Raw genomic sequence first — 8,184 nt, 5'->3', positions numbered from 1 at the left:
TATTAAACATTTACGTGATTTCAAATTTTCTTTTTTTAATTGAAAGATGACTTAAATACAGAGATTGTAGCTATTTTTCAAAAAAAAAAAATCTTTTAGTTACTAGTTTTCCATGAGCATCTAATATAGAGGTTTATTTTTTATAATGAACCTCTCATTAATTCATGTAAAAAAGCATATACCTAAAAAATAAAAAAATTATCAAATTCATAGTCATTAGATAGATCATTCAGAGTACTTCTATCATTCAAAATGATGTCTTTAGTGCTCCATCTGAACCTAGTAATTGAGCCTGCAAGCCATGAAAATACTGAAAATCTTCTAACATTTGGAAAAGACTTGTAATTAGCTTGTTTTGATATAAATTAAGTTTCTATAAAAACTTCAAACTTTAGTTTTGATAGAAACAAAATCCTATAGTTTCTATCAAAACTAAAAATACAGGTTAGGCATGCACTTATTTAACATTAGATAGTTTCGATCAAAACTTTAGTTGGCCTTTAGGGCTTTCTTTTAAAAAAAAATTCTCATATAAATAATAATTGTTTTTTTTTTTTTTTTCTTTCCTTTCAATTTTAACATTCAAATCAAATTAGATAAATTCACACTTCAATTGGGAGTGAGGAAATAGTTTGCAACTTGTCTATTTTCAAATTTTGGAAGAATTTATGACATGGGTAATAAAAATAAAAGAGCAAGTAAATATGGATGAAGAAGAACTCAAGAACAAGAAGATGAAAATCATCAAAAAAATTTAGTAGGATACCATAGGAGGCAAGGTACACATGTGCAATCTTTTTTCCAATGCATATTTAATTTATAGTGTAAATTTGTATTCTACACTTTTTGTATATAGTTAGGATTAGGGTTCATCCAATTAGGAATATGGTAAATATTAACTTAATATTAAGGGTTGATTGAATTCTGAATATTTAGGATTAGGTTTTATTAAACTATGATTAAATTTAAATTATGAATATTTAGGATTAGGGTTTATTACATTATGGTTTTTTAAATTATGAACATTTAGAAATAGGGTTTATTTAATTATGGTCTTTTATATTATGGATTTATTTAGGACGTAGTCAACTAGAAAAACCTACCAAGGTTAGAGAAGGTTCACCCAAAGTTCAAATAGGTACATGTGCATCTCTCACAAGTATGTAATCTCTCTCTAGATTTCTAGGTCTAAGCAAACTTTATATCTTTGATTTTTAATTTTAGAGACATTTCCCCTTGCAAACTTGCTTGATTTTATTTGTTATATTGTGCATGTGTAGTAGTAGATGATGAAAATGTTGGACATGAGGAAATTGAAGATGAAGTAATGTATATTGAAGAAGGATCATGTTGGGACTCAAAATTGCCTTCTCGATTTGAGTACCATTCCAAGCTTTTGAGCCCTATGAGTGCATTTTTATGCATATGTACTTGGCTATCCATTTGAGCCCTAAAAAGTGTTGAATATTTCTAATTCCTTGCATTTAGTATATCCACACATCCCATGAAGATAAACTGCCATTCTAAGTCATTTTATGAAGTTTTATTTTGAGCAATCTTCAAATCTACATTTTTGCCTAAGTGTCAAACAATGATAGGAGGCCTAGTTTACAATTAAATATCTTGTGCCCAGTAATGTTTTATAACTCTCCACTTTGGGAGTGTTTAATATGCATATAAAAGGGCCTATGTTTCAATTTTCAAGTTGTTTAAACATGTTTTGATTAGGTTTTGTATCCCTCAAAGTTGGTTCCTTATTGTCATCATGTTGATTTGTTCAGAATTTAGTGTCACCCTATTGGACTTGTTATAAATTTGACCTAGTTGACCAAAATGAGAAAATTCCTTTTGAATTGCATTCTAGAGGTTAGACACTTGTTATGTTTCTGATTTGAACTTATGAATCCATTTGATTAGTTTTTGAACATGATTTCAAATGCAATTTCTAAAGTTTTACTAGTGTCGTAAAGTGCAAATTGATTGGTAGCCCTATTTAGGATGTCATAACTTTATATCCATGGTAGGTGAGATCAAATGGATTGTACAATTGTACTCTACTCTAGAAATACTATAAGTGTGCTAGTTTGCAAGTCTTGACGAGTCCATCTGCACACTTTCCCAGGTCCATTCTATTTGAAAAAATCGTTATCCTATCAGTGTTCCTAGTCCTGCAAATCCAAGTAGCCAACTTTGACCACTCATCAAGTGTGCTTAGTTATTTCTAATGTGCCTAAATGCCAGATCTATATTGTTCTCATGATAGTGAACTAATGTCCTAGTTTTCGTGCCCCTAAGTGTTAGTTTGACCTATTTTCAAAGCCAAAATTGAATGCGTTTTATGTTTTTTTGAAAATTTTCTTGTAGGCAGTTTTGAGAAGGCAACTTTGATAGTCAATATATTTTGATTGAGTGATCTTCATGATATGAGATTTGGTAGGGCACAAGAATGTGGAACAGATAATTAGTGCATCTAATTTCAAAGCTCAGTCAAGTGTTTGGGTTAGTTCTTTAAGGCCAGTCAAAGGACCCCTTGGCAAGAAATTGATAAGTTGCAAAAAGAGGTGAAATGAATTTTAAAATTGTATCAAGTAGTCAAATTTGTTTTGAATCAACACTAGATGGTCAATGGATTAGTTTGAAGAATAAGGTGTTTGAAAACAAATTTTTTTTTTTAGTTGAGCCCATTTGGGGCCCAACTAATTTCACTAGATTGATAAGATTTTGGTTTTAAAAGCAATGTTATAATGACTTTCATGATTATAATTTCTTGGTGTGCATACTTACATATGAAATCAAATGAATTTGAGGGTTCTATGTAAGGCAAACCATAAGGAATGGCATCACACATCCAAGCTTTGCTAATCTCTCCACATTTGTTATGTTAGACTGGGCAATGAGTATTTTGAATGGTCAAATACCAAAGACTCTGGTTACTCCCTCAAATCTTAAAAAGCTAGAGTTGTCAGACAAATGACTCAAATGGAAGATTCATTTTGAGTATATATAAAAATTTTTTTCCAAGCATGAGTTATTACACAGAGGAACTATGTTGGTTTCTTAAATATGAATACATGTCCAACTACCAAAGGCAATAGACCCAGGGTGAACCAAGATACTTTAGCAAGAATGCATTGCTCAACTCAATATGCAGGTCATTGATGTGATGGAAAATTTAGATATGGAGGTTTACATAAAATCAAAGTGTCAAATCAAAGCTTGTATTTAATAGCACCCCAAGTAGTAACAAATGTTTTGAAACATTTTTTCCCTCACTAGCCAACAAACTAGCAAGACATTGGATTTCATTTTGAACTCATTGATGATTAGTCGATCAATGTTGTTAGATTCATATGAATTCTTGCAAATTTTTCCCTAAAATTGATAGTTGTAGATGTTGTAAACTTGATGAAGAAGTCTTGGGTGATTTAAATTGGGCATTGAACCTTCATTAGCAGCATGCATTTTTGTTTATCTTTTCTTCATGTGCAAAACCCCTTAAGGGTGTGTGGTACACTTCAACAAAGAGAATTGAAAAAGAAACCAAATGCTCTCTCCCTTACATCGTATTAGCATGAAGATGATTGGGAGGCACCATCAAAGTAGGAGCTCCACGATGAAGGTGGACAAGCAAGCTCCAAGGTGTTAAGGAGATGTAGGCATCCATTCAGTGTGATTAAGGGCATATAGTAGGGAGGAATCCAAAGCAACCCACGATAGATGCAACATCCATGACATTTGGAGATGGAAGCCATTAATGTTTGAGAGCTTGGAGAAGCATTCTGCCATTGGACCCAAGATTATCAATATTTATCTTTTGTAAATAGTTGTAGGGAAGGGAAATATTTTAAATCATTCAAATGATCACAACTTCGAGCCTTATATGGAGTTCTAGGTGGACTAGGGCAGTTTGGTATTATCACCAAAGCCTGAGTTGTTCTTGAACTGGCTCCATAAATGATTGTAGGTGGTTTTTTCAAATCTCCCTACAGATCGCTATCAACATATCATCGTCCACCCTACTTGAGCACCCTGTAAGAGAAGAAGATTATATTTCAACACCGTGATTCCATCTAGAAAATATAAAAATACAAAACTGATGTCATCAAACCAAATGGAGATCAACTCGTGAAGATCAGTTGCTTGCAGATGACCTTCTTTGTTAGGGACTCTTATTTTCTTGATCCCACATTTGTTAGGGGATGGTCTCTTAATGTTTTTTTATACCATAATGATACCACATTAATATGTGTATGCAATTGGATGCTTTTGGAAGCCGCATGCATGTGGTAGGCTTGGGGCCAGCTAGTGGGTATTGTGAATTAATTTTGAATCAAAATGATGATGTGGGGAGTCAACATGGATAGTGACATCAATAGTGATGTGGCACCATAGATGAATCATAAGGTAACAAGTGGCAGCACGTGGGTGAATTATACAGGGCACTCTAGATGTGGGACGTAAATCAAGGTGCCAATGTGGCAAGGTAGGATAGGTGTCACAAAGGTGCATTCCTACATGTAACATGATAGTTGCTAACTATACATGCGAGGAAGTGCCTAGCTGACATGTGACACCAGGCCTCAAGTGGTGATGAAATGGAAGTGACTATGCACGGAAGGGCTAATAAAATGGTGACACATGGTAGCATGTCAGATGGCAAGTGGAAATTTAGTAGACCAATCGAAGGGTTCCATGTGGCATCCAGGTGGTAGGTGATGTGGCAGACCCCAACCAATGGTTTGTTTCTATGTGGCACAGATGGTCAAATAGGTTTGACCCAAATTAGATTTTGGAGGGAAAATACAAAGGCATGAAAAATATTTTTATTATTATTTTTCAATTTCTGTGCATACTAGAAGTTTTTAAATCAAGAGGATTATATCCTAAAATTTTAACTTTAGAATATTTTTAAAAATTTTGCATAAAGTTTTAAAGGCATATGTAGACCTGTGAGGCCAGTCTAGGGACATGATTTTCAAATGAAAATTCTAGGCATTTCCAATATGTTGATATATGACTATTATATATTGTCAGAACCAAGAGAGAACAAACTTTCCATTTTTGGATTTTTTTTATGCATGGGAAGCCACCTATTCAAGTTGTTCGAGGTTTTGTTTTTAGGTGCCCATTTTTTAGTCTCATTCAAGTATAATAGTTTAGATTTGAATTTTTTCAAGATAGTGAGCTAGAAGAATGTCAAAGGTAGTGGGGATGCAATTAGGGATGGATATTTTCACCTCCAAGTTAGTTTGATGAAGGTATTATTAGAATTTCAGATGCATTTTAGATATTTTGGAAAAACAAGGGTTTTCATCATTAAGGAAGAGATATTTCAAGTTTGTTACAGAACAATGATGAGAATCATATCAAATTTCAATTATAGAAAGATGAGAGATGCTTTGAAACATCAAAGAATGAAGATTCAAGTGGACACATGTCACTTCCAGATCAAATTTGGGATTTCATTCCTTTCCTATATCTTTCTCTTTCTGATTCATTATAAGGGTTCCAGTCTTTACTATGAGACCAATTGGTTCCAATTTCTTGGAGGTTTTTTTACTACTATGATACCACAAGGATGGTTCTAGTTAGGTTGAAATTTATGTCATGACTATGCTACCATTCTCTTTAGCATATTTCTCTTGTATGAACAATAATGAATAAAGCTAATATAGATAGTTCATATCTGTTAGGCAGTTTTATGAGTCAATTTCATGCATCTTATTGTATTTTTTTCAAGGAAATAAATAAAAGTGTAGCAACAAGTTAATCTTCTATCTGAATTTTGTCTCATGTTCATGCTATTTGTGATCTTTTGTGATTTATGTACAAGGTACATATTGTCCAATTGCAATCTATTTTAGGTTGTATGTGTTGATATTATTTGCTTGTGATTCAAGGAGTCATATAAATGCTTAGTTTATCATCATAGGGTTGCATATCTCATGAAGGGATAGGTTGAGTATTAGATTCAAAAAGATGTAGATGTTTGATTGATAAGGTGAATGGATAGATTAGAAAGTCCTGATGTATAGGATATGCCAATGACTTTTAGAGATATGTGTTAGGGGTTTGTGGGATTTCCTAATAGATAATGCACTGATCAACTACAGGATCAAAGTGTTATGTTGTTCATGTCTTGGTTTTGCTGAAATTAGCATCATTAATCAAATATATTTTCCCTTTAATGTTGAAGGAACTAAAAATTGTTGCCGTCACTTAGCTTATCAATTTCTTAGGTCATGTTATTAGTTATTTCATGTCTATGATCTTTGCATAAGTAAAAAAGATATAAGGGTAGTATCTACTTTGTTTTAGATTTAGTGTATGTTTTAAATACTAGTACCATATGAAGAATCTATAGGTACACCTGCCTAGGTTTTGTAGATCCTGAAGTAGAAGAAGGGTCTAGCCTTATAGTTGGCTTGATGTTTGAAAGGATATATTGTAGGTGGGAAGTAGCTACCCCTAGATGTATTCTATTCTCATCGGGGTAATTTGAAGCATAACATTTCAAAACACCAACAGATCATCTAGAGATTAGATAAAATTGTATTTAATATTTCACTTGTTATGTATATACACATATGCTCCCTAAAAATATTGTATCTTAAGTCTTTATTTTAATTTTTCTTGTAGCCTGAGATCAAATAACAAATGATAATGTTAATATAGCTCAAAGATTGATGAGAAAAAATAATCCTAGAAAAATAGATCATTTAATTTAAATGGACATGGAAAAATTGCGAGAATATGCTAGTCAACCTACACATACTACAAAGAGGAAATTGAAAAAATAGTCAAAGGAAATAATTGCACAATTTGAGAATCTTGATAGAGTGGATAAAACTTAACTATTATCAATTTCACTTCTTAAAGATGAATTAAAAGATCTATTGAAACTATTGGGTATAGATACAAGTATAAAACAATACTTCTAAACTACAAAAATATATTGTTGAAACTGTTAAAGAGGAATTACATTCCATTAGGAAAAAAAACTAGATCTGCAAATAAATCCATTAAACGAAGAGTGATACTGTCATATGTTTGAAATAAGAAATTGTGGCCAAAAAGATAGATCTCTTCACTATCATCTCATATTGGGTATAGCTGAAAGATGATATTACATTATCTAAAAAGGAGAAACAATTTGGATGATAGTACATTAAAAGGAAATTGGGCGCTAATGTGTAGAGCTCCTCGATTTGATAGGATTGTGGAAATAATTAAGAACTTAGTTATTCAATTTTGGATTGATAATACTCATCCTTCACCAAATATAAGAGATATCATCAACAAGAGGATTAAGCCTAAGGAATATCTTCAACACACAAAACATTGGTTGGATGTCACACAACATGAATTGTATCTCTCATTTTGTAATTTAAATCCTAGCACAAAAATTGGACAAACAATGTTTGAAAGATTGATAAGATATTTAAATCTTTTGAAACATGTTGTTGTTGATATCATGTTGAATTTGATTTGTACTATCAAGGGTTCTAAAAGATGATAGAAGAAAGTGGTGGTTCTCAAAATTCTTTTCATAAACAAATAAGCCAATTCATAACATCAATCTTATTTGACAAACCAAATGATCATGTAATAGGTGAAATAGATTGCATAAAAGGAAATTGTGAAACATATGGAAACCTAACTAAATTTCCTTTGAGAGATGAAGATACTGATATAATGAGGATGGTAAAGTGTAAGAGATATAAGTACATAAAGTCAGAAACAAAAGTTAGAAAAGAATCAACAAGGCTGGAATACGTAGAGGATGAGATGTTGGAGAATTTATGTCAAATTTTCATAAATTGTTTCAACCAAGTATACATCATGATTTTTTTGCTAAATGGAAAGCAAAAAAGTTTCAAATACTAAGAGAAACTTTCCCACTTGAAACAATTTTATCTATTTTTGACTTTGCAAATAATTACTCTTTCATTTCTTGAAAATTAACTTCAAGCATAATACTACTTTACAAAGAAGGTTACTATTATGGTTCAAGTCTCTTATCGACTTGCATAAATTGATTTGGATGGTGTGGAAAGTATAGATCAAGCACATGTTATTAAAAAGAGTATCACTTTTACACTAGCGATGACAAAGAAAATAACACACATTTTGTGAAACATTGTTTTAAGACATTTTAAATATTTGAAAAGCAAAGGCATAAAA

This window comes from Cupressus sempervirens, chromosome 2, assembly GCF_028749045.1.
Source record: "Cupressus sempervirens isolate cs-2001-9-10 chromosome 2, ASM2874904v1, whole genome shotgun sequence".
NCBI lineage: Eukaryota > Viridiplantae > Streptophyta > Pinopsida > Cupressales > Cupressaceae > Cupressus > Cupressus sempervirens.
This window is presented reverse-complemented; position numbering follows the sequence as displayed.